A 27185-nucleotide genomic window follows, 5' to 3' on the forward strand; every position below is an offset into this window, starting at 1 on the left:
GCTTCCAGCCTTTGGGAAGCTAAGAAACAACTCGCTCTGCACAGTGCTCTTACAGCCTAGTGGGAACATCTCTTCCAAAGGCCTGTTAAACGCAGTTTCTTTGCAGGCCTGATCTGGCCGAAGTAGGACTTCTGCTCTGGGTGTGCTACTTTGCCCTAGAGCTGAAAGGCACAACGTGCAGGCTTCTTTCCAAAGGGCGAGTTGGGCCCCACAGCATCTTGCTTCCAGCTCTTTGGGAAGCTAAGAAACAACTCGCTCTGCACAGTGCTCTTACAGCCTAGTGGGAACATGTCTTCCAAAGGCCTGTAAATCGCAGTTTCTTTGCAGGCCTGATCTGGCTGAAGTAGGACTTCTGCTCTGGGTGTGCTACTTTGCCCTAGAGCTGAAAGGCACAACGTGCAGGCTTCTTTCCAAAGGGCGAGTTGGGCCCCACAGCATCTTGCTTCCAGCTCTTTGGGAAGCTAAGAAACAACTCGCTCTGCACAATGCTCTTACAGCCTAGTGGGAACATCTCTTCCAAAGGCCTGTGAAACGCAGTTTCTTTGCAGGCCTGATCTGGCTGAAGTAGGACTTCTGCTCTGGGTGTGCTACTTTGCCCTAGAGCTGAAAGGCACAACGTGCAGGCTTCTTTCCAAAGGGCGAGTTGGACCCCACAGCATCTTGCTTCCAGCTCTTTGGGAAGCTAAGAAACAACTCGCTCTGCACAGTGCTCTTACAGCCTACCGGGAACATGTCTTCCAAAGGCCTGTGAAACGCAGTTTCTTTTCAGGCCTGATCTGGCTGCAGTAGGACTTCTGCTCTGGGTGTGCTACTTTGCCCTAGAGCTGAAAGGCACAACGTGCAGGCTTCTTTCCAAAGGGCGAGTTGGGCCCCACAGCATCTTGCTTCCAGCTTTTGGGAAGCTAAGAAACAACTCGCTCTGCACAGTGCTCTTACAGCCTAGTGGGAACATCTCTTCCAAAGGCCTGTTAAACGCAGTTTCTTTGCAGGCCTGATCTGGCCGAAGTAGGACTTCTGCTCTGGGTGTGCTACTTTGCCCTAGAGCTGAAAGGCACAACGTGCAGGCTTCTTTCCAAAGGGCGAGTTGGGCCCCACAGCATCTTGCTTCCAGCTCTTTGGGAAGCTAAGAAACAACTCGCTCTGCACAGTGCTCTTACAGCCTAGTGGGAACATGTCTTCCAAAGGCCTGTAAATCGCAGTTTCTTTGCAGGCCTGATCTGGCTGAAGTAGGACTTCTGCTCTGGGTGTGCTACTTTGCCCTAGAGCTGAAAGCCACAACGTGCAGGCTTCTTTCCAATGGGCGAGTTGGGCCCCACAGCATCTTGCTTCCAGCTCTTTGGGAAGCTAAGAAACAACTCGCTCTGCACAGTTCTCTTACAGCCTACTGGGAACATCTCTTCCAAAGGCCTGTGAAACGCAGTTTCTTTGCAGGCCTGATCTGGCTGAAGTAGGACTTCTGCTCTGGGTGTGCTACTTTGCCCTAGAGCTGAAAGGCACAACGTGCAGGCTTCTTTCCAGAGGGCGAGTTGGGCCCCACAGCATCTTGCTTCCAGCTCTTTGGGAAGCTAAGAAACAACTCGCTCTGCACAGTGCTCTTACAGCCTACCGGGAACATCTCTTCCAAAGGCCTGTGAAACGCAGTTTCTTTGCAGGCCTGATCTGGCTGCAGTAGGACTTCTGCTCTGGGTGTGCTACTTTGCCCTAGAGCTGAAAGGCACAACGTGCAGGCTTCTTTCCAAAGGGCGAGTTGGGCCCCACAGCATCTTGCTTCCAGCTCTTTGGGAAGCTAAGAAACAACTCGCTCTGCACAGTGCTCTTACAGCCTACCGGGAACATCTCTTCCAAAGGCCTGTGAAACGCAGTTTCTTTGCAGGCCTGATCTGGCTGAAGTAGGACTTCTGCTCTGGGTGTGCTACTTTGCCCTAGAGCTGAAAGGCACAACGTGCAGGCTTCTTTCCAGAGGGCGAGTTGGGCCCCACAGCATCTTGCTTCCAGCTCTTTGGGAAGCTAAGAAACAACTCGCTCTGCACAGTGCTCTTACAGCCTAGTGGGAACATCTCTTCCAAAGGCCTGTGAAACGCAGTTTCTTTGCAGGCCTGATCTGGCTGAAGTAGGACTTCTGCTCTGGGTGTGCTACTTTGCCCTAGAGCTGAAAGGCACAACGTGCAGGCTTCTTTCCAAAGGGCGAGTTGGGCCCCACAGCATCTTGCTTCCAGCTCTTTGGGAAGCTAAGAAACCACTCGCTCTGCACAGTGCTCTTACAGCCTACCGGGAACATCTCTTCCAAAGGCCTGTGAAACGCAGTTTCTTTGCAGGCCTGATCTGGCTGAAGTAGGATTTCTGCTCTGGGTGTGCTACTTTGCCCTAGAGCTGAAAGGCACAACGTGCAGGTTTCTTTCCAAAGGGCGAGTTGGGCCCCACAGAATCTTGCTTCCAGCTCTTTGGGAAGCTAAGAAACAACTCGCTCTGCACAGTGCTCTTACAGCCTACCGGGAACATCTCTTCCAAAGGCCTGTGAAACGCAGTTTCTTTGCAGGCCTGATCTGGCTGAAGTAGGACTTCTGCTCTGGGTGTGCTACTTTGCCCTAGAGCTGAAAGGCACAACGTGCAGGCTTCTTTCCAAAGGGCGAGTTGGGCCCCACAGCATCTTGCTTCCAGCTCTTTGGGAAGCTAAGAAACGACTCGCTCTGCACAGTGCTCTTACAGCCTACCGGGAACATCTCTCCGAAAGGCCTGTGAAACGCAGTTTCTTTGCAGGCCTGATCTGGCTGAAGTAGGACTTCTGCTCTGGGTGTGCTACTTTGCCCTAGAGCTGAAAGGCACAACGTGCAGGCTTCTTTCCAAAGGGCGAGTTGGGCCCCACAGCATCTTGCTTCCAGCTCTTTGGGAAGCTAAGAAACAACTCGCTCTGCACAGTGCTCTTACAGCCTACCGGGAACATCTCTCCCAAAGGCCTGTGAAACTCAGTTTCTTTGCAGGCCTGATCTGGCTGAAGTAGGACTTCTGCTCTGGGTGTGCTACTTTGCCCTAGAGCTGAAAGGCACAACGTGCAGGCTTCTTTCCAAAGGGCGAGTTGGGCCCCACAGCATCTTGCTTCCAGCTCTTTGGGAAGCTAAGAAACCACTCGCTCTGCACAGTGCTCTTACAGCCTAGTGGGAACATCTCTTCCAAAGGCCTGTGAAACGCAGTTTCTTTGCAGGCCTGATCTGGCTGAAGTAGGACTTCTGCTCTGGGTGTGCTACTTTGCCCTAGAGCTGAAACTCACAACGTGCAGTCTTCCTTCCAAAGGGCGAGTTGGGCCCCACAGCATCTTGCTTCCAGCTCTTTGGGAAGCTAAGAAACAACTCGCTCTGCACAGTGCTCTAACAGCCTACCGGGAACATCTCTTCCAAAGGCCTGTGAAACGCAGTTTCTTTGCAGGCCTGATCTGGCTGAAGTAGGACTTCTGCTCTGGGTGTGCTACTTTGCCCTAGAGCTGAAAGGCACAATGTGCAGGCTTCTTTCCAAAGGGCGAGTTGGGCCCCACAGCATCTTGCTTCCAGCCTTTGGGAAGCTAAGAAACAACTCGCTCTGCACAGTGCTCTTACAGCCTAGTGGGAACATCTCTTCCAAAGGCCTGTTAAACGCAGTTTCTTTGCAGGCCTGATCTGGCCGAAGTAGGACTTCTGCTCTGGGTGTGCTACTTTGCCCTAGAGCTGAAAGGCACAACGTGCAGGCTTCTTTCCAAAGGGCGAGTTGGGCCCCACAGCATCTTGCTTCCAGCTCTTTGGGAAGCTAAGAAACAACTCGCTCTGCACAGTGCTCTTACAGCCTAGTGGGAACATGTCTTCCAAAGGCCTGTAAATCGCAGTTTCTTTGCAGGCCTGATCTGGCTGAAGTAGGACTTCTGCTCTGGGTGTGCTACTTTGCCCTAGAGCTGAAAGGCACAACGTGCAGGCTTCTTTCCAAAGGGCGAGTTGGGCCCCACAGCATCTTGCTTCCAGCTCTTTGGGAAGCTAAGAAACAACTCGCTCTGCACAATGCTCTTACAGCCTAGTGGGAACATCTCTTCCAAAGGCCTGTGAAACGCAGTTTCTTTGCAGGCCTGATCTGGCTGAAGTAGGACTTCTGCTCTGGGTGTGCTACTTTGCCCTAGAGCTGAAAGGCACAACGTGCAGGCTTCTTTCCAAAGGGCGAGTTGGACCCCACAGCATCTTGCTTCCAGCTCTTTGGGAAGCTAAGAAACAACTCGCTCTGCACAGTGCTCTTACAGCCTACCGGGAACATGTCTTCCAAAGGCCTGTGAAACGCAGTTTCTTTTCAGGCCTGATCTGGCTGCAGTAGGACTTCTGCTCTGGGTGTGCTACTTTGCCCTAGAGCTGAAAGGCACAACGTGCAGGCTTCTTTCCAAAGGGCGAGTTGGGCCCCACAGCATCTTGCTTCCAGCTTTTGGGAAGCTAAGAAACAACTCGCTCTGCACAGTGCTCTTACAGCCTAGTGGGAACATCTCTTCCAAAGGCCTGTTAAACGCAGTTTCTTTGCAGGCCTGATCTGGCCGAAGTAGGACTTCTGCTCTGGGTGTGCTACTTTGCCCTAGAGCTGAAAGGCACAACGTGCAGGCTTCTTTCCAAAGGGCGAGTTGGGCCCCACAGCATCTTGCTTCCAGCTCTTTGGGAAGCTAAGAAACAACTCGCTCTGCACAGTGCTCTTACAGCCTAGTGGGAACATGTCTTCCAAAGGCCTGTAAATCGCAGTTTCTTTGCAGGCCTGATCTGGCTGAAGTAGGACTTCTGCTCTGGGTGTGCTACTTTGCCCTAGAGCTGAAAGCCACAACGTGCAGGCTTCTTTCCAATGGGCGAGTTGGGCCCCACAGCATCTTGCTTCCAGCTCTTTGGGAAGCTAAGAAACAACTCGCTCTGCACAGTTCTCTTACAGCCTACTGGGAACATCTCTTCCAAAGGCCTGTGAAACGCAGTTTCTTTGCAGGCCTGATCTGGCTGAAGTAGGACTTCTGCTCTGGGTGTGCTACTTTGCCCTAGAGCTGAAAGGCACAACGTGCAGGCTTCTTTCCAGAGGGCGAGTTGGGCCCCACAGCATCTTGCTTCCAGCTCTTTGGGAAGCTAAGAAACAACTCGCTCTGCACAGTGCTCTTACAGCCTACCGGGAACATCTCTTCCAAAGGCCTGTGAAACGCAGTTTCTTTGCAGGCCTGATCTGGCTGCAGTAGGACTTCTGCTCTGGGTGTGCTACTTTGCCCTAGAGCTGAAAGGCACAACGTGCAGGCTTCTTTCCAAAGGGCGAGTTGGGCCCCACAGCATCTTGCTTGCAGCTCTTTGGGAAGCTAAGAAACCACTCGCTCTGCACAGTGCTCTTACAGCCTACTGGGAACATCTCTTCCAAAGGCCTGTGAAACGCAGTTTCTTTGCAGGCCTGATCTGGCTGAAGTAGGACTTCTGCTCTGGGTGTGCTACTTTGCCCTAGAGCTGAAAGGCACAACGTGCAGGCTTCTTTCCAAAGGGCGAGTTGGGCCCCACAGCATCTTGCTTCCAGCTCTTTGGGAAGCTAAGAAACAACTCGCTCTGCACAGTGCTCTTACAGCCTACCGGGAAAATGTCTTCCAAAGGCCTGTGAAACGCAGTTTCTTTGCAGGCCTTATCTGGCTGAAGTAGGACTTCTGCTCTGGGTGTGCTACTTTGCCCTAGAGCTGAAAGGCACAACGTGCAGGCTTCTTTCCAAAGGGCGAGTTGGGCCCCACAGCATCTTGGCTCCAGCTCTTTGGGAAGCTAAGAAACCACTCGCTCTGCACAGTGCTCTTACAGCCTAGTGGGAACATCTCTTCCAAAGGCCTGTGAAACGCAGTTTCTTTGCAGGCCTGATCTGGCTGAAGTATGACTTCTGCTCTGGGTGTGCTACTTTGCCCTAGAGCTGAAAGGCACAACGTGCAGGCTTCTTTCCAGAGGGCGAGTTGGGCCCCACAGAATCTTGCTTCCAGCTCTTTGGGAAGCTAAGAAACAGCTCGCTCTGCACAGTGCTCTTACATCCTACCGGGAACATCTCTTCCAAAGGCCTGTGAAACGCAGTTTCTTTGCAGGCCTGATCTGGCTGAAGTAGGACTTCTGCTCTGGGTGTGCTACTTTGCCCTAGAGCTGAAAGGCACAACGTGCAGGCTTCTTTCCAAAGGGCGAGTTGGGCCCCACAGCATCTTGCTTCCAGCTCTTTGGGAAGCTAAGAAACAACTCGCTCTGCACAGTGCTCTTACAGCCTAGTGGGAACATCTCTTCCAAAGGACTGTGAAACGCAGTTTCTTTGCAGGCCTGATCTGGCTGAAGTAGGACTTCTGCTCTGGGTGTGCTACTTTGCCCTAGAGCTGAAAGGCTCAACGTGCAGGCTTCTTTCCAAAGGGCGAGTTGGGCCCCACAGCATCTTGCTTCCAGCTCTTTGGGAAGCTAAGAAACAACTCGCTCTGCACAGTGCTCTTACAGCCTAGTGGGAGCATCTCTTCCAAAGGCCTGTGAAACGCAGTTTCTTTGCAGGCCTGATCTGGCTGAAGTAGGACTTCTGCTCTGGGTGTGCTACTTTGCCCTAGAGCTGAAAGGCACAACGTGCAGGCCTCTTTCCAAAGGGCGAGTTGGGCCCCACAGCATCTTGCTTCCAGCTCTTTGGGAAGCTAAGAAACAACTCGCTCTGCACAGTGCTCTTACAGCCTACCGGGAACATCTCTTCCAAAGGCCTGTGAAACGCAGTTTCTTTGCAGGCCTGATCTGGCTGAAGTAGGACTTCTGCTCTGGGTGTGCTACTTTGCCCTAGAGCTGAAAGGCACAACGTGCAGGCTTCTTTCCAAAGGGCGAGTTGGGCCCCACAGCATCTTGCTTCCAGCTCTTTGGGAAGCTAAGAAACAACTCGCTCTGCACAGTGCTCTTACAGCCTAGTGGGAACATCTCTTCCAAAGGCCTGTGAAATGCAGTTTCTTTGCAGGCCTGATCTGGCTGAAGTAGGACTTCTGCTCTGGGTGTGCTACTTTGCCCTAGAGCTGAAAGGCACAACGTGCAGGCTTCTTTCCAGAGGGCGAGTTGGGCCCCACAGCATCTTGCTTCCAGCTCTTTGGGAAGCTAAGAAACAACTCGCTCTGCACAGTGCTCTTACAGCCTAGTGGGAACATCTCTTCCAAAGGCCTGTGAAACGCAGTTTCTTTGCAGGCCTGATCTGGCTGAAGTAGGACTTCTGCTCTGGGTGTGCTACTTTGCCCTAGAGCTGAAAGGCACAACGTGCAGGCTTCTTTCCAAAGGGCGAGTTGGGCCCCACAGCATCTTGCTTCCAGCTCTTTGGGAAGCTAAGAAACAACTCGCTCTGCACAGTGCTCTTACAGCCTAGTGGGAACATGTCTTCCAAAGGCCTGTGAAACGCAGTTTCTTTGCAGGCCTGATCTGGCTGAAGTAGGACTTCTGCTCTGGGTGTGCTACTTTGCCCTAGAGCTGAAAGGCACAACGTGCAGGCTTCTTTCCAAAGGGCGAGTTGGGCCCCACAGCATCTTGCTTCCAGCTCTTTGGGAAGCTAAGAAACAACTCGCTCTGCACAGTGCTCTTACAGCCTACCGGGAACATCTCTTCCAAAGGCCTGTGAAACGCAGTTTCTTTGCAGGCCTGATCTGGCTGAAGTAGCACTTCTGCTCTGGGTGTGCTACTTTGCCCTAGAGCTGAAAGGCACAACGTGCAGGCTTCTTTCCAAAGGGCGAGTTGGGCCCCACAGCATCTTGCTCCAGCTCTTTGCGAAGCTAAGAAACCACTCGCTGTGCACAGTGCTCTTACAGCCTAGTGGGAACATCTCTTCCAAAGGCCTGTGAAACGCAGTTTCTTTGCAGGCCTGATCTGGCTGAAGTAGGACTTCTGCTCTGGGTGTGCTACTTTGCCCTAGAGCTGAAAGGCACAACGTGCAGGCTTCTTTCCAAAGGGCGAGTTGGGCCCCACAGCATCTTGCTTCCAGCTCTTTGGGAAGCTAAGAAACAACTCGGTCTGCACAGTGCTCTTACAGCCTAGTGGGAACATCTCTTCCAAAGGCCTGTGAAACGCAGTTTCTTTGCAGGCCTGATCTGGCTGAAGTAGGACTTCTGCTCTGGGTGTGCTACTTTGCCCTAGAGCTGAAAGGCTCAACGTGCAGGCTTCTTTCCAAAGGGCGAGTTGGGCCCCACAGCATCTTGCTTCCAGCTCTTTGGGAAGCTAAGAAACAACTCGCTCTGCACAGTGCTCTTACAGCCTACCGGGAACATCTCTTCCAAAGGCCTGTGAAACGCAGTTTCTTTGCAGGCCTGATCTGGCTGAAGTAGGACTTCTGCTCTGGGTGTGCTACTTTGCCCTAGAGCTGAAAGGCACAACGTGCAGGCTTCTTTCCAAAGGGCGAGTTGGGCCCCACAGCATCTTGCTTCCAGCTGTTTGGGAAGCTAAGAAACAACTCGCTCTGCACATTGCCCTTCAGGCTAGTGGGAACATGTCTTCCAAAGACCTGTGAAACGCAGTTTCTTTGCAGGCCTGATCTGGCTGAAGTAGGACTTCTGCTCTGGGTGTGCTACTTTGCCCTAGAGCTGAAAGGCACAACGTGCAGGCTTCTTTCCAAAGGGCGAGTTGGGCCCCACAGCATCTTGCTTCCAGCTCTTTGGGAAGCTAAGAAACAACTCGCTCTGCACAGTGCTCTTACAGCCTAGTGGGAACATCTCTTCCAAAGGCCTGTGAAACGCAGTTTCTTTGCAGGCCTGATCTGGCTGAAGTAGCACTTCTGCTCTGGGTGTGCTACTTTGCCCTAGAGCTGAAAGGCACAACGTGCAGGCTTCTTTCCAAAGGGCGAGTTGGGCCCCACAGCATCTTGGCTCCAGCTCTTTGGGAAGCTAAGAAACCACTCGCTCTGCACAGTGCTCTTACAGCCTAGTGGGAACATCTCTTCCAAAGGCCTGTGAAACGCAGTTTCTTTGCAGGCCTGATCTGGCTGAAGTAGGACTTCTGCTCTGGGTGTGCTACTTTGCCCTAGAGCTGAAAGGCACAAGGTGCAGGCTTCTTTCCAAAGGGCGAGTTGGGCCCCACAGCATCTTGCTTTCAGCTCTTTGGGAAGCTAAGAAACCACTCGCTCTGCACAGTGCTCTTACAGCCTAGTGGGAACATCTCTTCCAAAGGCCTGTGAAACGCAGTTTCTTTGCAGGCCTGATCTGGCTGAAGTATGACTTCTGCTCTGGGTGTGCTACTTTGCCCTAGAGCTGAAAGGCACAACGTGCAGGCTTCTTTCCAGAGGGCGAGTTGGGCCCCACAGAATCTTGCTTCCAGCTCTTTGGGAAGCTAAGAAACAGCTCACTCTGCACAGTGCTCTTACAGCCTACCGGGAACATCTCTTCCAAAGGCCTGTGAAACGCAGTTTCTTTGCAGGCCTGATCTGGCTGAAGTAGGACTTCTGCTCTGGGTGTGCTACTTTGCCCTAGAGCTGAAAGGCACAACGTGCAGGCTTCTTTCCAAAGGGCGAGTTGGGCCCCACAGCATCTTGCTTCCAGCTCTTTGGGAAGATAAGAAACAACTCGGTCTGCACAGTGCTCTTACAGCCTAGTGGGAACATCTCTTCCAAAGCCTGTGAAACGCAGTTTCTTTGCAGGCCTGATCTGGCTGAAGTAGGACTTCTGCTCTGGGTGTGCTACTTTGCCCTAGAGCTGAAAGGCTCAACGTGCAGGCTTCTTTCCAAAGGGCGAGTTGGGCCCCACAGCATCTTGCTTCCAGCTCTTTGGGAAGCTAAGAAACAACTCGCTCTGCACAGTGCTCTTACAGCCTACCGGGAACATCTCTTCCAAAGGCCTGTGAAACGCAGTTTCTTTGCAGGCCTGATCTGGCTGAAGTAGGACTTCTGCTCTGGGTGTGCTACTTTGCCCTAGAGCTGAAAGGCACAACGTGCAGGCTTCTTTCCAAAGGGCGAGTTGGGCCCCACAGCATCTTGCTTCCAGCTCTTTGGGAAGCTAAGAAACAACTCGCTCTGCACAGTGCTCTTACAGCCTAGTGGGAACATCTCTTCCAAAGGCCTGTGAAACGCAGTTTCTTTGCAGGCCTGATCTGGCTGAAGTAGGACTTCTGCTCTGGGTGTGCTACTTCGCCCTAGAGCTGAAAGGCTCAACGTGCAGGCTTCTTTCCAAAGGGCGAGTTGGGCCCCACAGCATCTTGCTTCCAGCTCTTTGGGAAGCTAAGAAACAACTCGCTCTGCACAGTGCCTTCAGGCTAGTGGGAACATGTCTTCCAAAGGCCTGTGAAACGCAGTTTCTTTGCAGGCCTGATCTGGCTGAAGTAGGACTTCTGCTCTGGGTGTGCTACTTTGCCCTAGAGCTGAAAGGCACAACGTGCAGGCTTCTTTCCAAAGGGCGAGTTGGGCCCCACAGCATCTTGGCTCCAGCTCTTTGGGAAGCTAAGAATCCACTCGCTCTGCACAGTGCTCTTACAGCCTAGTGGGAACATCTCTTCCAAAGGCCTGTGAAACGCAGTTTCTTTGCAGGCCTGATCTGGCTGAAGTAGGACTTCTGCTCTGGGTGTGCTACTTTGCCCTAGAGCTGAAAGGCACAAGGTGCAGGCTTCTTTCCAAAGGGCGAGTTGGGCCCCACAGCATCTTGCTTTCAGCTCTTTGGGAAGCTAAGAAACCACTCGCTCTGCACAGTGCTCTTACAGCCTAGTGGGAACATCTCTTCCAAAGGCCTGTGAAACGCAGTTTCTTTGCAGGCCTGATCTGGCTGAAGTATGACTTCTGCTCTGGGTGTGCTACTTTGCCCTAGAGCTGAAAGGCACAACGTGCAGGCTTCTTTCCAGAGGGCGAGTTGGGCCCCACAGAATCTTGCTTCCAGCTCTTTGGGAAGCTAAGAAACAGCTCACTCTGCACAGTGCTCTTACAGCCTACCGGGAACATCTCTTCCAAAGGCCTGTGAAACGCAGTTTCTTTGCAGGCCTGATCTGGCTGAAGTAGCACTTCTGCTCTGGGTGTGCTACTTTGCCCTAGAGCTGAAAGGCACAACGTGCAGGCTTCTTTCCAAAGGGCGAGTTGGGCCCCACAGCATCTTGCTTCCAGCTCTTTGGGAAGCTAAGAAACAACTCGCTCTGCACAGTGCTCTTACAGCCTAGTGGGAACATCTCTTCCAAAGGCCTGTGAAACGCAGTTTCTTTGCAGGCCTGATCTGGCTGAAGTAGGACTTCTGCTCTGGGTGTGCTACTTTGCCCTAGAGCTGAAAGGCACAACGTGCAGGCTTCTTTCCAAAGGGCGAGTTGGGCCCCAAAGCATCTTGCTTCCAGCTCTTTGGGAAGCTAAGAAACAACTCGCTCTGCACAGTGCTCTTACAGCCTAGTGGGAACATGTCTTCCAAAGGCCTGTGAAACGCAGCTTCTTTGCAGGCCTGATCTGGCTGAAGTAGCACTTCTGCTCTGGGTGTGCTACTTTGCCCTAGAGCTGAAAGGCACAACGTGCAGGCTTCTTTACAAAGGGCGAGTTGGGCCCCACAGCATCTTGCTTCCAGCTCTTTGGGAAGCTAAGAAACAACTCGCTCTGCACAGTGCTCTTACAGCCTAGTGGGAACATCTCTTCCAAAGGCCTGTGAAACGCAGTTTCTTTGCAGGCCTGATCTGGCTGAAGTAGGACTTCTGCTCTGGGTGTGCTACTTTGCCCTAGAGCTGAAAGGCACAACGTGCAGGCTTCTTTCCAAAGGGCGAGTTGGGCCCCACAGCATCTTGCTTCCAGCTCTTTGGGAAGCTAAGAAACAACTCGCTCTGCACAGTGCTCCTACAGCCTACCGGGAACATCTCTTCCAAAGGCCTGTGAAACGCAGTTTCTTTGCAGGCCTGATCTGGCTGAAGTAGGACTTCTGCTCTGGGTGTGCTACTTTGCCCTAGAGCTGAAAGGCACAACGTGCAGGCTTCTTTCCAAAGGGCGAGTTGGGCCCCACAGCATCTTGCTTCCAGCTCTTTGGGAAGCTAAGAAACAACTCGCTCAGCACAGTGCTTTTACAGCCTACCGGGAACATCTCTTCCAAAGGCCTGTGAAACGCAGTTTCTTTGCAGGCCTGATCTGGCTGAAGTAGGACTTCTGCTCTGGGTGTGCTACTTTGCCCTAGAGCTGAAAGGCACAACGTGCAGGCTTCTATCCAAAGGGCGAGATGGGCCCCCACAGCATCTTGCTTCCAGCTCTTTGGGAAGCTAAGAAACAACTCGCTCTGCACAGTGCTCTTACAGCCTAGTGGGAACATCTCTTCCAAAGGCCTGTGAAACGCAGTTTCTTTGCAGGCCTGATCTGGCTGAAGTAGGACTTCTGCTCTGGGTGTGCTACTTTTCCCTAGAGCTGAAAGGCACAACGTGCAGGCTTCTTTCCAAAGGGCGAGTTGGGCCCCACAGCATCTTGCTTCCAGCTCTTTGGGAAGCTAAGAAACAACTCGCTCTGCACAGTGCTCCTACAGCCTACCGGGAACATCTCTTCCAAAGGCCTGTGAAACGCAGTTTCTTTGCAGGCCTGATCTGGCTGAAGTAGGACTTCTGCTCTGGGTGTGCTACTTTGCCCTAGAGCTGAAAGGCACAACGTGCAGGCTTCTTTCCAAAGGGCGAGTTGGGCCCCACAGCATCTTGCTTCCAGCTCTTTGGGAAGCTAAGAAACAACTCGCTCAGCACAGTGCTTTTACAGCCTACCGGGAACATCTCTTCCAAAGGCCTGTGAAACGCAGTTTCTTTGCAGGCCTGATCTGGCTGAAGTAGGACTTCTGCTCTGGGTGTGCTACTTTGCCCTAGAGCTGAAAGGCACAACGTGCAGGCTTCTATCCAAAGGGCGAGATGGGCCCCCACAGCATCTTGCTTCCAGCTCTTTGGGAAGCTAAGAAACAACTCGCTCTGCACAGTGCTCTTACAGCCTAGTGGGAACATCTCTTCCAAAGGCCTGTGAAACGCAGTTTCTTTGCAGGCCTGATCTGGCTGAAGTAGGACTTCTGCTCTGGGTGTGCTACTTTGCCCTAGAGCTGAAAGGCACAACGTGCAGGCTTCTTTCCAAAGGGCGAGTTGGGCCCCACAGCATCTTGCTTCCAGCTCTTTGGGAAGCTAAGAAACAACTCGCTCTGCACAGTGCTCTTACAGCCTACCGGGAACATCTCTTCCAAAGGCCTGTGAAACGCAGTTTCTTTGCAGGCCTGATCTGGCTGAAGTAGGACTTCTGCTCTGGGTGTGCTACTTTGCCCTAGAGCTGAAAGGCACAACGTGCAGGCTTCTTTCCAAAGGGCGAGTTGGGCCCCACAGCATCTTGCTTCCAGCTCTTTGGGAAGCTAAGAAACAACTCGCTCTGCACAGTGCTCTTACAGCCTAGTGGGAACATCTCCTCCAAAGGCCTGTGAAACGCAGTGTCTTTGCAGGCCTGATCTGGCTGAAGTAGGACTTCTGCTCTGGGTGTGCTACTTTTCCCTAGAGCTGAAAGGCACAACGTGCAGGCTTCTTTCCAAAGGGCGAGTTGGGCCCCACAGCATCTTGCTTCCAGCTCTTTGGGAAGCTAAGAAACAACTCGCTCTGCACAGTGCTCCTACAGCCTACCGGGAACATCTCTTCCAAAGGCCTGTGAAACGCAGTTTCTTTGCAGGCCTGATCTGGCTGAAGTAGGACTTCTGCTCTGGGTGTGCTACTTTGCCCTAGAGCTGAAAGGCACAACGTGCAGGCTTCTTTCCAAAGGGCGAGTTGGGCCCCACAGCATCTTGCTTCCAGCTCTTTGGGAAGCTAAGAAACAACTCGCTCAGCACAGTGCTTTTACAGCCTACCGGGAACATCTCTTCCAAAGGCCTGTGAAACGCAGTTTTTTTGCAGGCCTGATCTGGCTGAAGTAGGACTTCTGCTCTGGGTGTGCTACTTTGCCCTAGAGCTGAAAGGCACAACGTGCAGGCTTCTATCCAAAGGGCGAGATGGGCCCCCACAGCATCTTGCTTCCAGCTCTTTGGGAAGCTAAGAAACAACTCGCTCTGCACAGTGCTCTTACAGCCTAGTGGGAACATCTCTTCCAAAGGCCTGTGAAACGCAGTTTCTTTGCAGGCCTGATCTGGCTGAAGTAGGACTTCTGCTCTGGGTGTGCTACTTTGCCCTAGAGCTGAAAGGCACAACGTGCAGGCTTCTTTCCAAAGGGCGAGTTGGGCCCCACAGCATCTTGCTTCCAGCTCTTTGGGAAGCTAAGAAACAACTCGCTCTGCACAGTGCTCTTACAGCCTACCGGGAACATCTCTTCCAAAGGCCTGTGAAACGCAGTTTCTTTGCAGGCCTGATCTGGCTGAAGTAGGACTTCTGCTCTGGGTGTGCTACTTTGCCCTAGAGCTGAAAGGCACAACGTGCAGGCTTCTTTCCAAAGGGCGAGTTGGGCCCCACAGCATCTTGCTTCCAGCTCTTTGGGAAGCTAAGAAACAACTCGCTCTGCACAGTGCTCTTACAGCCTAGTGGGAACATCTCTTCCAAAGGCCTGTGAAACGCAGTTTCTTTGCAGGCCTGATCTGGCTGAAGTAGGACTTCTGCTCTGGGTGTGCTACTTTGCCCTAGAGCTGAAAGGCACAACGTGCAGGCTTCTTTCCAAAGGGCGAGTTGGGCCCCACAGCATCTTGCTTCCAGCTCTTTGGGAAGCTAAGAAACAACTCGCTCAGCACAGTGCTCTTACAGCCTACCGGGAACATCTCTTCCAAAGGCCTGTGAAACGCAGTTTCTTTGCAGGCCTGATCTGGCCGAAGTAGGACTTCTGCTCTGGGTGTGCTACTTTGCCCTAGAGCTGAAAGGCACAACGTGCAGGCTTCTTTCCAAAGGGCGAGTTGGGCCCCACAGCTCTTGCTTCCAGCTCTTTGGGAAGCTAAGAAACAACTCGCTCTGCACAGTGCTCTTACAGCCTACCGGGAACATCTCTTCCAAAGGCCTGTGAAACGCAGTTTCTTTGCAGGCCTGATCTGGCTGAAGTAGGACTTCTGCTCTGGGTGTGCTACTTTGCCCTAGAGCTGAAAGGCACAACGTGCAGGCTTCTTTCCAAAGGGCGAGTTGGGCCCCACAGCATCTTGCTTCCAGCTCTTTGGGAAGCTAAGAAACAACTCGCTCTGCACAGTGCTCTTACAGCCTACCGGGAACATCTCTTCCAAAGGCCTGTGAAACGCAGTTTCTTTGCAGGCCTGATCTGGCTGAAGTAGGACTTCTGCTCTGGGTGTGCTACTTTGCCCTAGAGCTGAAAGGCACAACGTGCAGGCTTCTTTCCAAAGGGCGAGTTGGGCCCCACAGCATCTTGCTTCCAGCTCTTTGGGAAACTAAGAAACAACTCGCTCTGCACAGTGCTCTTACAGCCTACCGGGAACATCTCTTCCAAAGGCCTGTGAAACGCAGCTTCTTTGCAGGCCTGATCTGTCTGAAGTAGGACTTCTGCTCTGGGTGTGCTACTTTGCCCTAGAGCTGAAAGGCACAACGTGCAGGCTTCTTTCCAAAGGGCGAGTTGGGCCCCTCAGCATCTTGCTTCCAGCTCTTTGGGAAGCTAAGAAACAACTCGCTCTGCACAGTGCTCTTACAGCCTAGTGGGAACATCTCTTCCAAAGGCCTGTGAAACGCAGTTTCTTTGCAGGCCTGATCTGGCTGAAGTAGGACTTCTGCTCTGGGTGTGCTACTTTGCCCTAGAGCTGAAAGGCTCAACGTGCAGGCATCTTTCCAAAGGGCGATTTGGGCCCCACAGCATCTTGCTTCCAGCTCTTTGGGAAGCTAAGAAACAACTCGCTCTGCACAGTGCTCTTACAGCCTAGTGGGAACATCTCTTCCAAAGGCCTGTGAAACGCAGTTTCTTTGCAGGCCTGATCTGTCTGAAGTAGGACTTCTGCTCTGGGTGTGCTACTTTGCCCTAGAGCTGAAAGGCACAACGTGCAGGCTTCTTTCCAAAGGGCGAGTTGGGCCCCACAGCATCTTGCTTCCAGCTCTTTGAGAAGCTAAGAAACAACTCGCTCTGCACAGTGCTCTTACAGCCTACCGGGAACATCTCTTCCAAAGGCCTGTGAAACGCAGTTTCTTTGCAGGCCTGATCTGGCTGAAGTAGGACTTCTGCTCTGGGTGTGCTACTTTGCCCTAGAGCTGAAAGGCACAACGTGCAGGCTTCTTTCCAAAGGGCGAGTTGGGCCCCACAGCATCTTGCTTCCAGCTCTTTGGGAAGCTAAGAAACAACTCGCTCTGCACAGTGCTCTTACAGCCTAGTGGGAACATCTCTTCCAAAGGCCTGTGAAACGCAGTTTCTTTGCAGGCCTGATCTGGCTGAAGTAGGACTTCTGCTCTGGGTGTGCTACTTTGCCCTAGAGCTGAAAGGCACAACGTGCAGGCTTCTTTCCAAAGGGCGAGTTGGGCCCCACAGCATCTGGCTTCCAGCTCTTTGGGAGGCTAAGAAACAACTCGCTCTGCACAGTGCTCTTACAGCCTACCGGGAACATCTCTTCCAAAGGCCTGTGAAACGCAGTTTCTTTGCAGGCCTGATCTGGCTGAAGTAGGACTTCTGCTCTGGGTGTGCTACTTTGCCCTAGAGCTGAAAGGCACAACGTGCAGGCTTCTTTCCAAAGGGCGAGTTGGGCCCCACAGCTCTTGCTTCCAGATCTTTGGGAAGCTAAGAAACAACTCGCTCTGCACAGTGCTCTTACAGCCTACCGGGAACATCTCTTCCAAAGGCCTGTGAAACGCAGTTTCTTTGCAGGCCTGATCTGGCTGAAGTAGGACTTCTGCTCTGGGTGTGCTACTTTGCCCTAGAGCTGAAAGGCACAACGTGCAGGCTTCTTTCCAAAGGGCGAGTTGGGCCCCACAGCATCTTGCTTCCAGCTCTTTGGGAAGCTAAGAAACAACTCGCTCTGCACAGTGCTCTTACAGCCTACCGGGAACATCTCTTCCAAAGGCGTGTGAAACGCAGTTTCTTTGCAGGCCTGATCTGGCTGAAGTAGGACTTCTGCTCTGGGTGTGCTACTTTGCCCTAGAGCTGAAAGGCACAACGTGCAGGCTTCTTTCCAAAGGGCGAGTTGGGCCCCACAGCATCTTGCTTCCAGCTCTTTGGGAAGCTAAGAAACAACTCGCTCTGCACAGTGCTCTTACAGCCTACCGGGAACATCTCTTCCAAAGGCCTGTGAAACGCAGCTTCTTTGCAGGCCTGATCTGTCTGAAGTAGGACTTCTGCTCTGGGTGTGCTACTTTGCCCTAGAGCTGAAAGGCACAACGTGCAGGCTTCTTTCCAAAGGGCGAGTTGGGCCCCTCAGCATCTTGCTTCCAGCTCTTTGGGAAGCTAAGAAACAACTCGCTCTGCACAGTGCTCTTAAAGCCTAGTGGGAACATCTCTTCCAAAGGCCTGTGAAACGCAGTTTCTTTGCAGGCCTGATCTGGCTGAAGTAGGAATTCTGCTCTGGGTGTGCTACTTTGCCCTAGAGCTGAAAGGCTCAACGTGCAGGCTTCTTTCCAAAGGGCGAGTTGGGCCCCACAGCATCTTGCTTCCAGCTCTTTGGGAAGCTAAGAAACAACTCGCTCTGCACAGTGCTCTTACAGCCTAGTGGGAACATCTCTTCCAAAGGCCTGTGAAACGCAGTTTCTTTGCAGGCCTGATCTGTCTGAAGTAGGACTTCTGCTCTGGGTGTGCTACTTTGCCCTAGAGCTGAAAGGCACAACGTGCAGGCTTCTTTCCAAAGGGCGAGTTGGGCCCCACAGCATCTTGCTTCCAGCTCTTTGAGAAGCTAAGAAACAACTGGCTCTGCACAGTGCTCTTACAGCCTACCGGGAACATCTCTTCCAAAGGCCTGTGAAACGCAGTTTCTTTGCAGGCCTGATCTGGCTGAAGTAGGACTTCTGCTCTGGGTGTGCTACTTTGCCCTAGAGCTGAAAGGCACAACGTGCAGGCTTCTTTCCAAAGGGCGAGTTGGGCCCCACAGCATCTTGCTTCCAGCTCTTTGGGAAGCTAAGAAACAACTCGCTCTGCACAGTGCTCTTACAGCCTACCGGGAACATGTCTTCCAAAGGCCTGTGAAACGCAGTTTCTTTGCAGGCCTGATCTGGCTGAAGTAGGACTTCTGCTCTGGGTGTGCTACTTTGCCCTAGAGCTGAAAGGCACAACGTGCAGGCTTCTTTCCAAAGGGCGAGTTGGGCCCCACAGCATCTTGCTTCCAGCTCTTTGGGAAGCTAAGAAACAACTCGCTCTGCACAGTGCTCTTACAGCCTACCGGGAACATCTCTTCCAAAGGCCTGTGAAACGCAGTTTCTTTGCAGGCCTGATCTGGCTGAAGTAGGACTTCTGCTCTGGGTGTGCTACTTTGCCCTAGAGCTGAAAGGCACAACGTGCAGGCTTCTTTCCAAAGGGCGAGTTGGGCCCCACAGCATCTTGCTTCCAGCTCTTTGGGAAGCTAAGAAACAACTCGCTCTGCACAGTGCTCTTACAGCCTAGTGGGAACATCTCTTCCAAAGGCCTGTGAAACGCAGTTTCTTTGCAGGCCTGATCTGTCTGAAGTAGGACTTCTGCTCTGGGTGTGCTACTTTGCCCTAGAGCTGAAAGGCACAACGTGCAGGCTTCTTTCCAAAGGGCGAGTTGGGCCCCACAGCATCTTGCTTCCAGCTCTTTGAGAAGCTAAGAAACAACTCGCTCTGCACAGTGCTCTTACAGCCTACCGGGAACATCTCTTCCAAAGTCCTGTGAAACGCAGTTTCTTTGCAGGCCTGATCTGGCTGAAGTAGGACTTCTGCTCTGGGTGTGCTACTTTGCCCTAGAGCTGAAAGGCACAACGTGCAGGCTTCTTTCCAAAGGGCGAGTTGGGCCCCACAGCATCTTGCTTCCAGCTCTTTGGGAAGCTAAGAAACAACTCGCTCTGCACAGTGCTCTTACAGCCTACCGGGAACATCTCTTCCAAAGGCCTGTGAAACGCAGTTTCTTTGCAGGCCTGATCTGGCTGAAGTAGGACTTCTGCTCTGGGTGTGCTACTTTGCCCTAGAGCTGAAAGGCACAACGTGCAGGCTTCTTTCCAAAGGGCGAGTTGGGCCCCACAGCATCTTGCTTCCAGCACTTTGGGAAGCTAAGAAACAACTCGCTCTGCACAGTGCCCTTCAGCCTAGTGGGAACATGTCTTCCAAAGGCCTGTGAAACGCAGTTTCTTTGCAGGCCTGATCTGGCTGAAGTAGGACTTCTGCTCTGGGTGTGCTACTTTGCCCTAGAGCTGAAAGGCACAACGTGCAGGCTTCTTTCCAAAGGGCGAGTTGGGCCCCACAGCATCTTGCTTCCAGCTCTTTGGGAAGCTAAGAAACAACTCGCTCTGCACAGTGCTCTTACAGCCTACCGGGAACATCTCTTCCAAAGGCCTGTGAAACGCAGTTTCTTTGCAGGCCTGATCTGGCTGAAGTAGCACTTCTGCTCTGGGTGTGCTACTTTGCCCTAGAGCTGAAAGGCACAACGTGCAGGCTTCTTTCCAAAGGGCGAGTTGGGCCCCACAGCATCTTGGCTCCAGCTCTTTGGGAAGCTAAGAAACCACTCGCTCTGCACAGTGCTCTTACAGCCTAGTGGGAACATCTCTTCCAAAGGCCTGTGAAACGCAGTTTCTTTGCAGGCCTGATCTGGCTGAAGTAGGACTTCTGCTCTGGGTGTGCTACTTTGCCCTAGAGCTGAAAGGCACAACGTGCAGGCTTCTTTCCAAAGGGCGAGTTGGGCCCCACAGCATCTTGCTTCCAGCTCTTTGGGAAGCTAAGAAACCACTCGCTCTGCACAGTGCTCTTACAGCCTAGTGGGAACATCTCTTCCAAAGGCCTGTGAAACGCAGTTTCTTTGCAGGCCTGATCTGGCTGAAGTATGACTTCTGCTCTGGGTGTGCTACTTTGCCCTAGAGCTGAAAGGCACAACGTGCAGGCTTCTTTCCAGAGGGCGAGTTGGGCCCCACAGAATCTTGCTTCCAGCTCTTTGGGAAGCTAAGAAACAGCTCGCTCTGCACAGTGCTCTTACAGCCTACCGGGAACATCTCTTCCAAAGGCCTGTGAAACGCAGTTTCTTTGCAGGCCTGATCTGGCTGAAGTAGGACTTCTGCTCTGGGTGTGCTACTTTGCCCTAGAGCTGAAAGGCACAACGTGCAGGCTTCTTTCCAAAGGGCGAGTTGGGCCCCACAGCATCTTGCTTCCAGCTCTTTGGGAAGCTAAGAAACAACTCGCTCTGCACAGTGCTCTTACAGCCTACCGGGAACATCTCTTCCAAAGGCCTGTGAAACGCAGTTTCTTTGCAGGCCTGATCTGGCTGAAGTAGGACTTCTGCTCTGGGTGTGCTACTTTGCCCTAGAGCTGAAAGGCACAACGAGCAGGCTTCTTTCCAAAGGGCGAGTTGGGCCCCAAAGCATCTTGCTTCCAGCTCTTTGGGAAGCTAAGAAACAACTCGCTCTGCACAGTGCTCTTACAGCCTAGTGGGAACATGTCTTCCAAAGGCCTGTGAAACGCAGCTTCTTTGCAGGCCTGATCTGGCTGAAGTAGCACTTCTGCTCTGGGTGTGCTACTTTGCCCTAGAGCTGAAAGGCACAACGTGCAGGCTTCTTTCCAAAGGGCGAGTTGGGCCCCACAGCATCTTGCTTCCAGCTCTTTGGGAAGCTAAGAAACAACTCGCTCTGCACAGTGCTCTTACAGCCTACCGGGAACATGTCTTCCAAAGGCCTGTGAAACGCAGTTTCTTTGCAGGCCTGATCTGGCTGAAGTAGGACTTCTGCTCTGGGTGTGCTACTTTGCCCTAGAGCTGAAAGGCACAACGTGCAGGCTTCTTTCCAAAGGGCGAGTTGGGCCCCACAGCATCTTGCTTCCAGCTCTTTGGGAAGCTAAGAAACAACTCGCTCTGCACAGTGCTCTTACAGCCTACCGGGAACATGTCTTCCAAAGGCCTGTGAAACGCAGTTTCTTTGCAGGCCTGATCTGGCTGAAGTAGGACTTCTGCTCTGGGTGTGCTACTTTGCCCTAGAGCTGAAAGGCACAACGTGCAGGCTTCTTTCCAAAGGGCGAGTTGGGCCCCACAGCATCTTGCTTCCAGCTCTTTGGGAAGCTAAGAAACAACTCGCTCTGCACAGTGCTCTTACAGCCTACCGGGAACATCTCTTCCAAAGGCCTGTGAAACGCAGTTTCTTTGCAGGCCTGATCTGGCTGAAGTAGGACTTCTGCTCTGGGTGTGCTACTTTGCCCTAGAGCTGAAAGGCACAACGTGCAGGCTTCTTTCCAAAGGGCGAGTTGGGCCCCACAGCATCTTGCTTCCAGCTCTTTGGGAAGCTAAGAAACAACTCGCTCTGCACAGTGCTCTTACAGCCTAGTGGGAACATCTCTTCCAAAGGCCTGTGAAACGCAGTTTCTTTGCAGGCCTGATCTGTCTGAAGTAGGACTTCTGCTCTGGGTGTGCTACTTTGCCCTAGAGCTGAAAGGCACAACGTGCAGGCTTCTTTCCAAAGGGCGAGTTGGGCCCCACTGCATCTTGCTTCCAGCTCTTTGAGAAGCTAAGAAACAACTCGCTCTGCACAGTGCTCTTACAGCCTACCGGGAACATCTCTTCCAAAGTCCTGTGAAACGCAGTTTCTTTGCAGGCCTGATCTGGCTGAAGTAGGACTTCTGCTCTGGGTGTGCTACTTTGCCCTAGAGCTGAAAGGCACAACGTGCAGGCTTCTTTCCAAAGGGCGAGTTGGGCCCCACAGCATCTTGCTTCCAGCTCTTTGGGAAGCTAAGTAACAACTCGCTCTGCACAGTGCTCTTACAGCCTACCGGGAACATCTCTTCCAAAGGCCTGTGAAACGCAGTTTCTTTGCAGGCCTGATCTGGCTGAAGTAGGACTTCTGCTCTGGGTGTGCTACTTTGCCCTAGAGCTGAAAGGCACAACGTGCAGGCTTCTTTCCAAAGGGCGAGTTGGGCCCCACAGCATCTTGCTTCCAGCACTTTGGGAAGCTAAGAAACAACTCGCTCTGCACAGTGCCCTTCAGCCTAGTGGGAACATGTCTTCCAAAGGCCTGTGAAACGCAGTTTCTTTGCAGGCCTGATCTGGCTGAAGTAGGACTTCTGCTCTGGGTGTGCTACTTTGCCCTAGAGCTGAAAGGCACAACGTGCAGGCTTCTTTCCAAAGGGCGAGTTGGGCCCCACAGCATCTTGCTTCCAGCTCTTTGGGAAGCTAAGAAACAACTCGCTCTGCACAGTGCTCTTACAGCCTACCGGGAACATCTCTTCCAAAGGCCTGTGAAACGCAGTTTCTTTGCAGGCCTTATCTGGCTGAAGTAGCACTTCTGCTCTGGGTGTGCTACTTTGCCCTAGAGCTGAAAGGCACAACGTGCAGGCTTCTTTCCAAAGGGCGAGTTGGGCCCCACAGCATCTTGGCTCCAGCTCTTTGGGAAGCTAAGAAACCACTCGCTCTGCACAGTGCTCTTACAGCCTAGTGGGAACATCTCTTCCAAAGGCCTGTGAAACGCAGTTTCTTTGCAGGCCTGATCTGGCTGAAGTAGGACTTCTGCTCTGGGTGTGCTACTTTGCCCTAGAGCTGAAAGGCACAACGTGCAGGCTTCTTTCCAAAGGGCGAGTTGGGCCCCACAGCATCTTGCTTCCAGCTCTTTGGGAAGCTAAGAAACCACTCGCTCTGCACAGTGCTCTTACAGCCTAGTGGGAACATCTCTTCCAAAGGCCTGTGAAACGCAGTTTCTTTGCAGGCCTGATCTGGCTGAAGTATGACTTCTGCTCTGGGTGTGCTACTTTGCCCTAGAGCTGAAAGGCACAACGTGCAGGCTTCTTTCCAGAGGGCGAGTTGGGCCCCACAGAATCTTGCTTCCAGCTCTTTGGGAAGCTAAGAAACAGCTCGCTCTGCACAGTGCTCTTACAGCCTACCGGGAACATCTCTTCCAAAGGCCTGTGAAACGCAGTTTCTTTGCAGGCCTGATCTGGCTGAAGTAGGACTTCTGCTCTGGGTGTGCTACTTTGCCCTAGAGCTGAAAGGCACAACGTGCAGGCTTCTTTCCAAAGGGCGAGTTGGGCCCCACAGCATCTTGCTTCCAGCTCTTTGGGAAGCTAAGAAACAACTCGCTCTGCACAGTGCTCTTACAGCCTACCGGGAACATCTCTTCCAAAGGCCTGTGAAACGCAGTTTCTTTGCAGGCCTGATCTGGCTGAAGTAGGACTTCTGCTCTGGGTGTGCTACTTTGCCCTAGAGCTGAAAGGCACAACGAGCAGGCTTCTTTCCAAAGGGCGAGTTGGGCCCCAAAGCATCTTGCTTCCAGCTCTTTGGGAAGCTAAGAAACAACTCGCTCTGCACAGTGCTCTTACAGCCTAGTGGGAACATGTCTTCCAAAGGCCTGTGAAACGCAGCTTCTTTGCAGGCCTGATCTGGCTGAAGTAGCACTTCTGCTCTGGGTGTGCTACTTTGCCCTAGAGCTGAAAGGCACAACGTGCAGGCTTCTTTCCAAAGGGCGAGTTGGGCCCCACAGCATCTTGCTTCCAGCTCTTTGGGAAGCTAAGAAACAACTCGCTCTGCACAGTGCTCTTACAGCCTAGTGGGAACATCTCTTCCAAAGGCCTGTGAAACGCAGTTTCTTTGCAGGCCTGATCTGGCTGAAGTAGGACTTCTGCTCTGGGTGTGCTACTTTGCCCTAGAGCTGAAAGGCACAACGTGCAGGCTTCTTTCCAAAGGGCGAGTTGGGCCCCACAGCATCTTGCTTCCAGCTCTTTGGGAAGCTAAGAAACAACTCGCTCTGCACAGTGCTCCTACAGCCTACCGGGAACATCTCTTCCAAAGGCCTGTGAAACGCAGTTTCTTTGCAGGCCTGATCTGGCTGAAGTAGGACTTCTGCTCTGGGTGTGCTACTTTGCCCTAGAGCTGAAAGGCACAACGTGCAGGCTTCTTTCCAAAGGGCGAGTTGGGCCCCACAGCATCTTGCTTCCAGCTCTTTGGGAAGCTAAGAAACAACTCGCTCAGCACAGTGCTTTTACAGCCTACCGGGAACATCTCTTCCAAAGGCCTGTGAAACGCAGTTTCTTTGCAGGCCTGATCTGGCTGAAGTAGGACTTCTGCTCTGGGTGTGCTACTTTGCCCTAGAGCTGAAAGGCACAACGTGCAGGCTTCTATCCAAAGGGCGAGATGGGCCCCCACAGCATCTTGCTTCCAGCTCTTTGGGAAGCTAAGAAACAACTCGCTCTGCACAGTGCTCTTACAGCCTAGTGGGAACATCTCTTCCAAAGGCCTGTGAAACGCAGTTTCTTTGCAGGCCTGATCTGGCTGAAGTAGGACTTCTGCTCTGGGTGTGCTACTTTGCCCTAGAGCTGAAAGGCACAACGTGCAGGCTTCTTTCCAAAGGGCGAGTTGGGCCCCACAGCATCTTGCTTCCAGCTCTTTGGGAAGCTAAGAAACAACTCGCTCTGCACAGTGCTCTTACAGCCTACCGGGAACATCTCTTCCAAAGGCCTTTGAAACGCAGTTTCTTTGCAGGCCTGATCTGGCTGAAGTAGGACTTCTGCTCTGGGTGTGCTACTTTGCCCTAGAGCTGAAAGGCACAACGTGCAGGCTTCTTTCCAAAGGGCGAGTTGGGCCCCACAGCATCTTGCTTCCAGCTCTTTGGGAAGCTAAGAAACAACTCGCTCTGCACAGTGCTCTTACAGCCTACCGGGAACATGTCTTCCAAAGGCCTGTGAAACGCAGTTTCTTTGCAGGCCTGATCTGGCTGAAGTAGGACTTCTGCTCTGGGTGTGCTACTTTGCCCTAGAGCTGAAAGGCACAACGTGCAGGCTTCTTTCCAAAGGGCGAGTTGGGCCCCACAGCATCTTGCTTCCAGCTCTTTGGGAAGCTAAGAAACAACTCGCTCTGCACAGTGCTCTTACAGCCTACCGGGAACATCTCTTCCAAAGGCCTGTGAAACGCAGTTTCTTTGCAGGCCTGATCTGGCTGAAGTAGGACTTCTGCTCTGGGTGTGCTACTTTGCCCTAGAGCTGAAAGGCACAACGTGCAGGCTTCTTTCCAAAGGGCGAGTTGGGCCCCACAGCTCTTGCTTCCAGCTCTTTGGGAAGCTAAGAAACAACTCGCTCTGCACAGTGCTCTTACAGCCTACCGGGAACATCTCTTCCAAAGGCCTGTGAAACGCAGTTTCTTTGCAGGCCTGATCTGGCTGAAGTAGGACTTCTGCTCTGGGTGTGCTACTTTGCCCTAGAGCTGAAAGGCACAACGTGCAGGCTTCTTTCCAAAGGGCGAGTTGGGCCCCACAGCATCTTGCTTCCAGCTCTTTGGGAAGCTAAGAAACAACTCGCTCTGCACAGTGCTCTTACAGCCTACCGGGAACATCTCTTCCAAAGGCCTGTGAAACGCAGTTTCTTTGCAGGCCTGATCTGGCTGAAGTATGACTTCTGCTCTGGGTGTGCTACTTTGCCCTAGAGCTGAAAGGCACAACGTGCAGGCTTCTTTCCAGAGGGCGAGTTGGGCCCCACAGAATCTTGCTTCCAGCTCTTTGGGAAGCTAAGAAACAGCTCGCTCTGCACAGTGCTCTTACAGCCTACCGGGAACATCTCTTCCAAAGGCCTGTGAAACGCAGTTTCTTTGCAGGCCTGATCTGGCTGAAGTAGGACTTCTGCTCTGGGTGTGCTACTTTGCCCTAGAGCTGAAAGGCACAACGTGCAGGCTTCTTTCCAAAGGGCGAGTTGGGCCCCACAGCATCTTGCTTCCAGCTCTTTGGGAAGCTAAGAAACAACTCGCTCTGCACAGTGCTCTTACAGCCTACCGGGAACATCTCTTCCAAAGGCCTGTGAAACGCAGTTTCTTTGCAGGCCTGATCTGGCTGAAGTAGGACTTCTGCTCTGGGTGTGCTACTTTGCCCTAGAGCTGAAAGGCACAACGAGCAGGCTTCTTTCCAAAGGGCGAGTTGGGCCCCAAAGCATCTTGCTTCCAGCTCTTTGGGAAGCTAAGAAACAACTCGCTCTGCACAGTGCTCTTACAGCCTAGTGGGAACATGTCTTCCAAAGGCCTGTGAAACGCAGCTTCTTTGCAGGCCTGATCTGGCTGAAGTAGCACTTCTGCTCTGGGTGTGCTACTTTGCCCTAGAGCTGAAAGGCACAACGTGCAGGCTTCTTTCCAAAGGGCGAGTTGGGCCCCACAGCATCTTGCTTCCAGCTCTTTGGGAAGCTAAGAAACAACTCGCTCTGCACAGTGCTCTTACAGCCTAGTGGGAACATCTCTTCCAAAGGCCTGTGAAACGCAGTTTCTTTGCAGGCCTGATCTGGCTGAAGTAGGACTTCTGCTCTGGGTGTGCTACTTTGCCCTAGAGCTGAAAGGCACAACGTGCAGGCTTCTTTCCAAAGGGCGAGTTGGGCCCCACAGCATCTTGCTTCCAGCTCTTTGGGAAGCTAAGAAACAACTCGCTCTGCACAGTGCTCCTACAGCCTACCGGGAACATCTCTTCCAAAGGCCTGTGAAACGCAGTTTCTTTGCAGGCCTGATCTGGCTGAAGTAGGACTTCTGCTCTGGGTGTGCTACTTTGCCCTAGAGCTGAAAGGCACAACGTGCAGGCTTCTTTCCAAAGGGCGAGTTGGGCCCCACAGCATCTTGCTTCCAGCTCTTTGGGAAGCTAAGAAACAACTCGCTCAGCACAGTGCTTTTACAGCCTACCGGGAACATCTCTTCCAAAGGCCTGTGAAACGCAGTTTCTTTGCAGGCCTGATCTGGCTGAAGTAGGACTTCTGCTCTGGGTGTGCTACTTTGCCCTAGAGCTGAAAGGCACAACGTGCAGGCTTCTATCCAAAGGGCGAGATGGGCCCCCACAGCATCTTGCTTCCAGCTCTTTGGGAAGCTAAGAAACAACTCGCTCTGCACAGTGCTCTTACAGCCTAGTGGGAACATCTCTTCCAAAGGCCTGTGAAACGCAGTTTCTTTGCAGGCCTGATCTGGCTGAAGTAGGACTTCTGCTCTGGGTGTGCTACTTTGCCCTAGAGCTGAAAGGCACAACGTGCAGGCTTCTTTCCAAAGGGCGAGTTGGGCCCCACAGCATCTTGCTTCCAGCTCTTTGGGAAGCTAAGAAACAACTCGCTCTGCACAGTGCTCTTACAGCCTACCGGGAACATCTCTTCCAAAGGCCTTTGAAACGCAGTTTCTTTGCAGGCCTGATCTGGCTGAAGTAGGACTTCTGCTCTGGGTGTGCTACTTTGCCCTAGAGCTGAAAGGCACAACGTGCAGGCTTCTTTCCAAAGGGCGAGTTGGGCCCCACAGCATCTTGCTTCCAGCTC

The sequence above is a fragment of the Equus caballus genome, chromosome 17 (assembly GCF_041296265.1).
Source record: "Equus caballus isolate H_3958 breed thoroughbred chromosome 17, TB-T2T, whole genome shotgun sequence".
In the NCBI taxonomy this organism is placed as follows: Eukaryota; Metazoa; Chordata; class Mammalia; order Perissodactyla; family Equidae; genus Equus; species Equus caballus.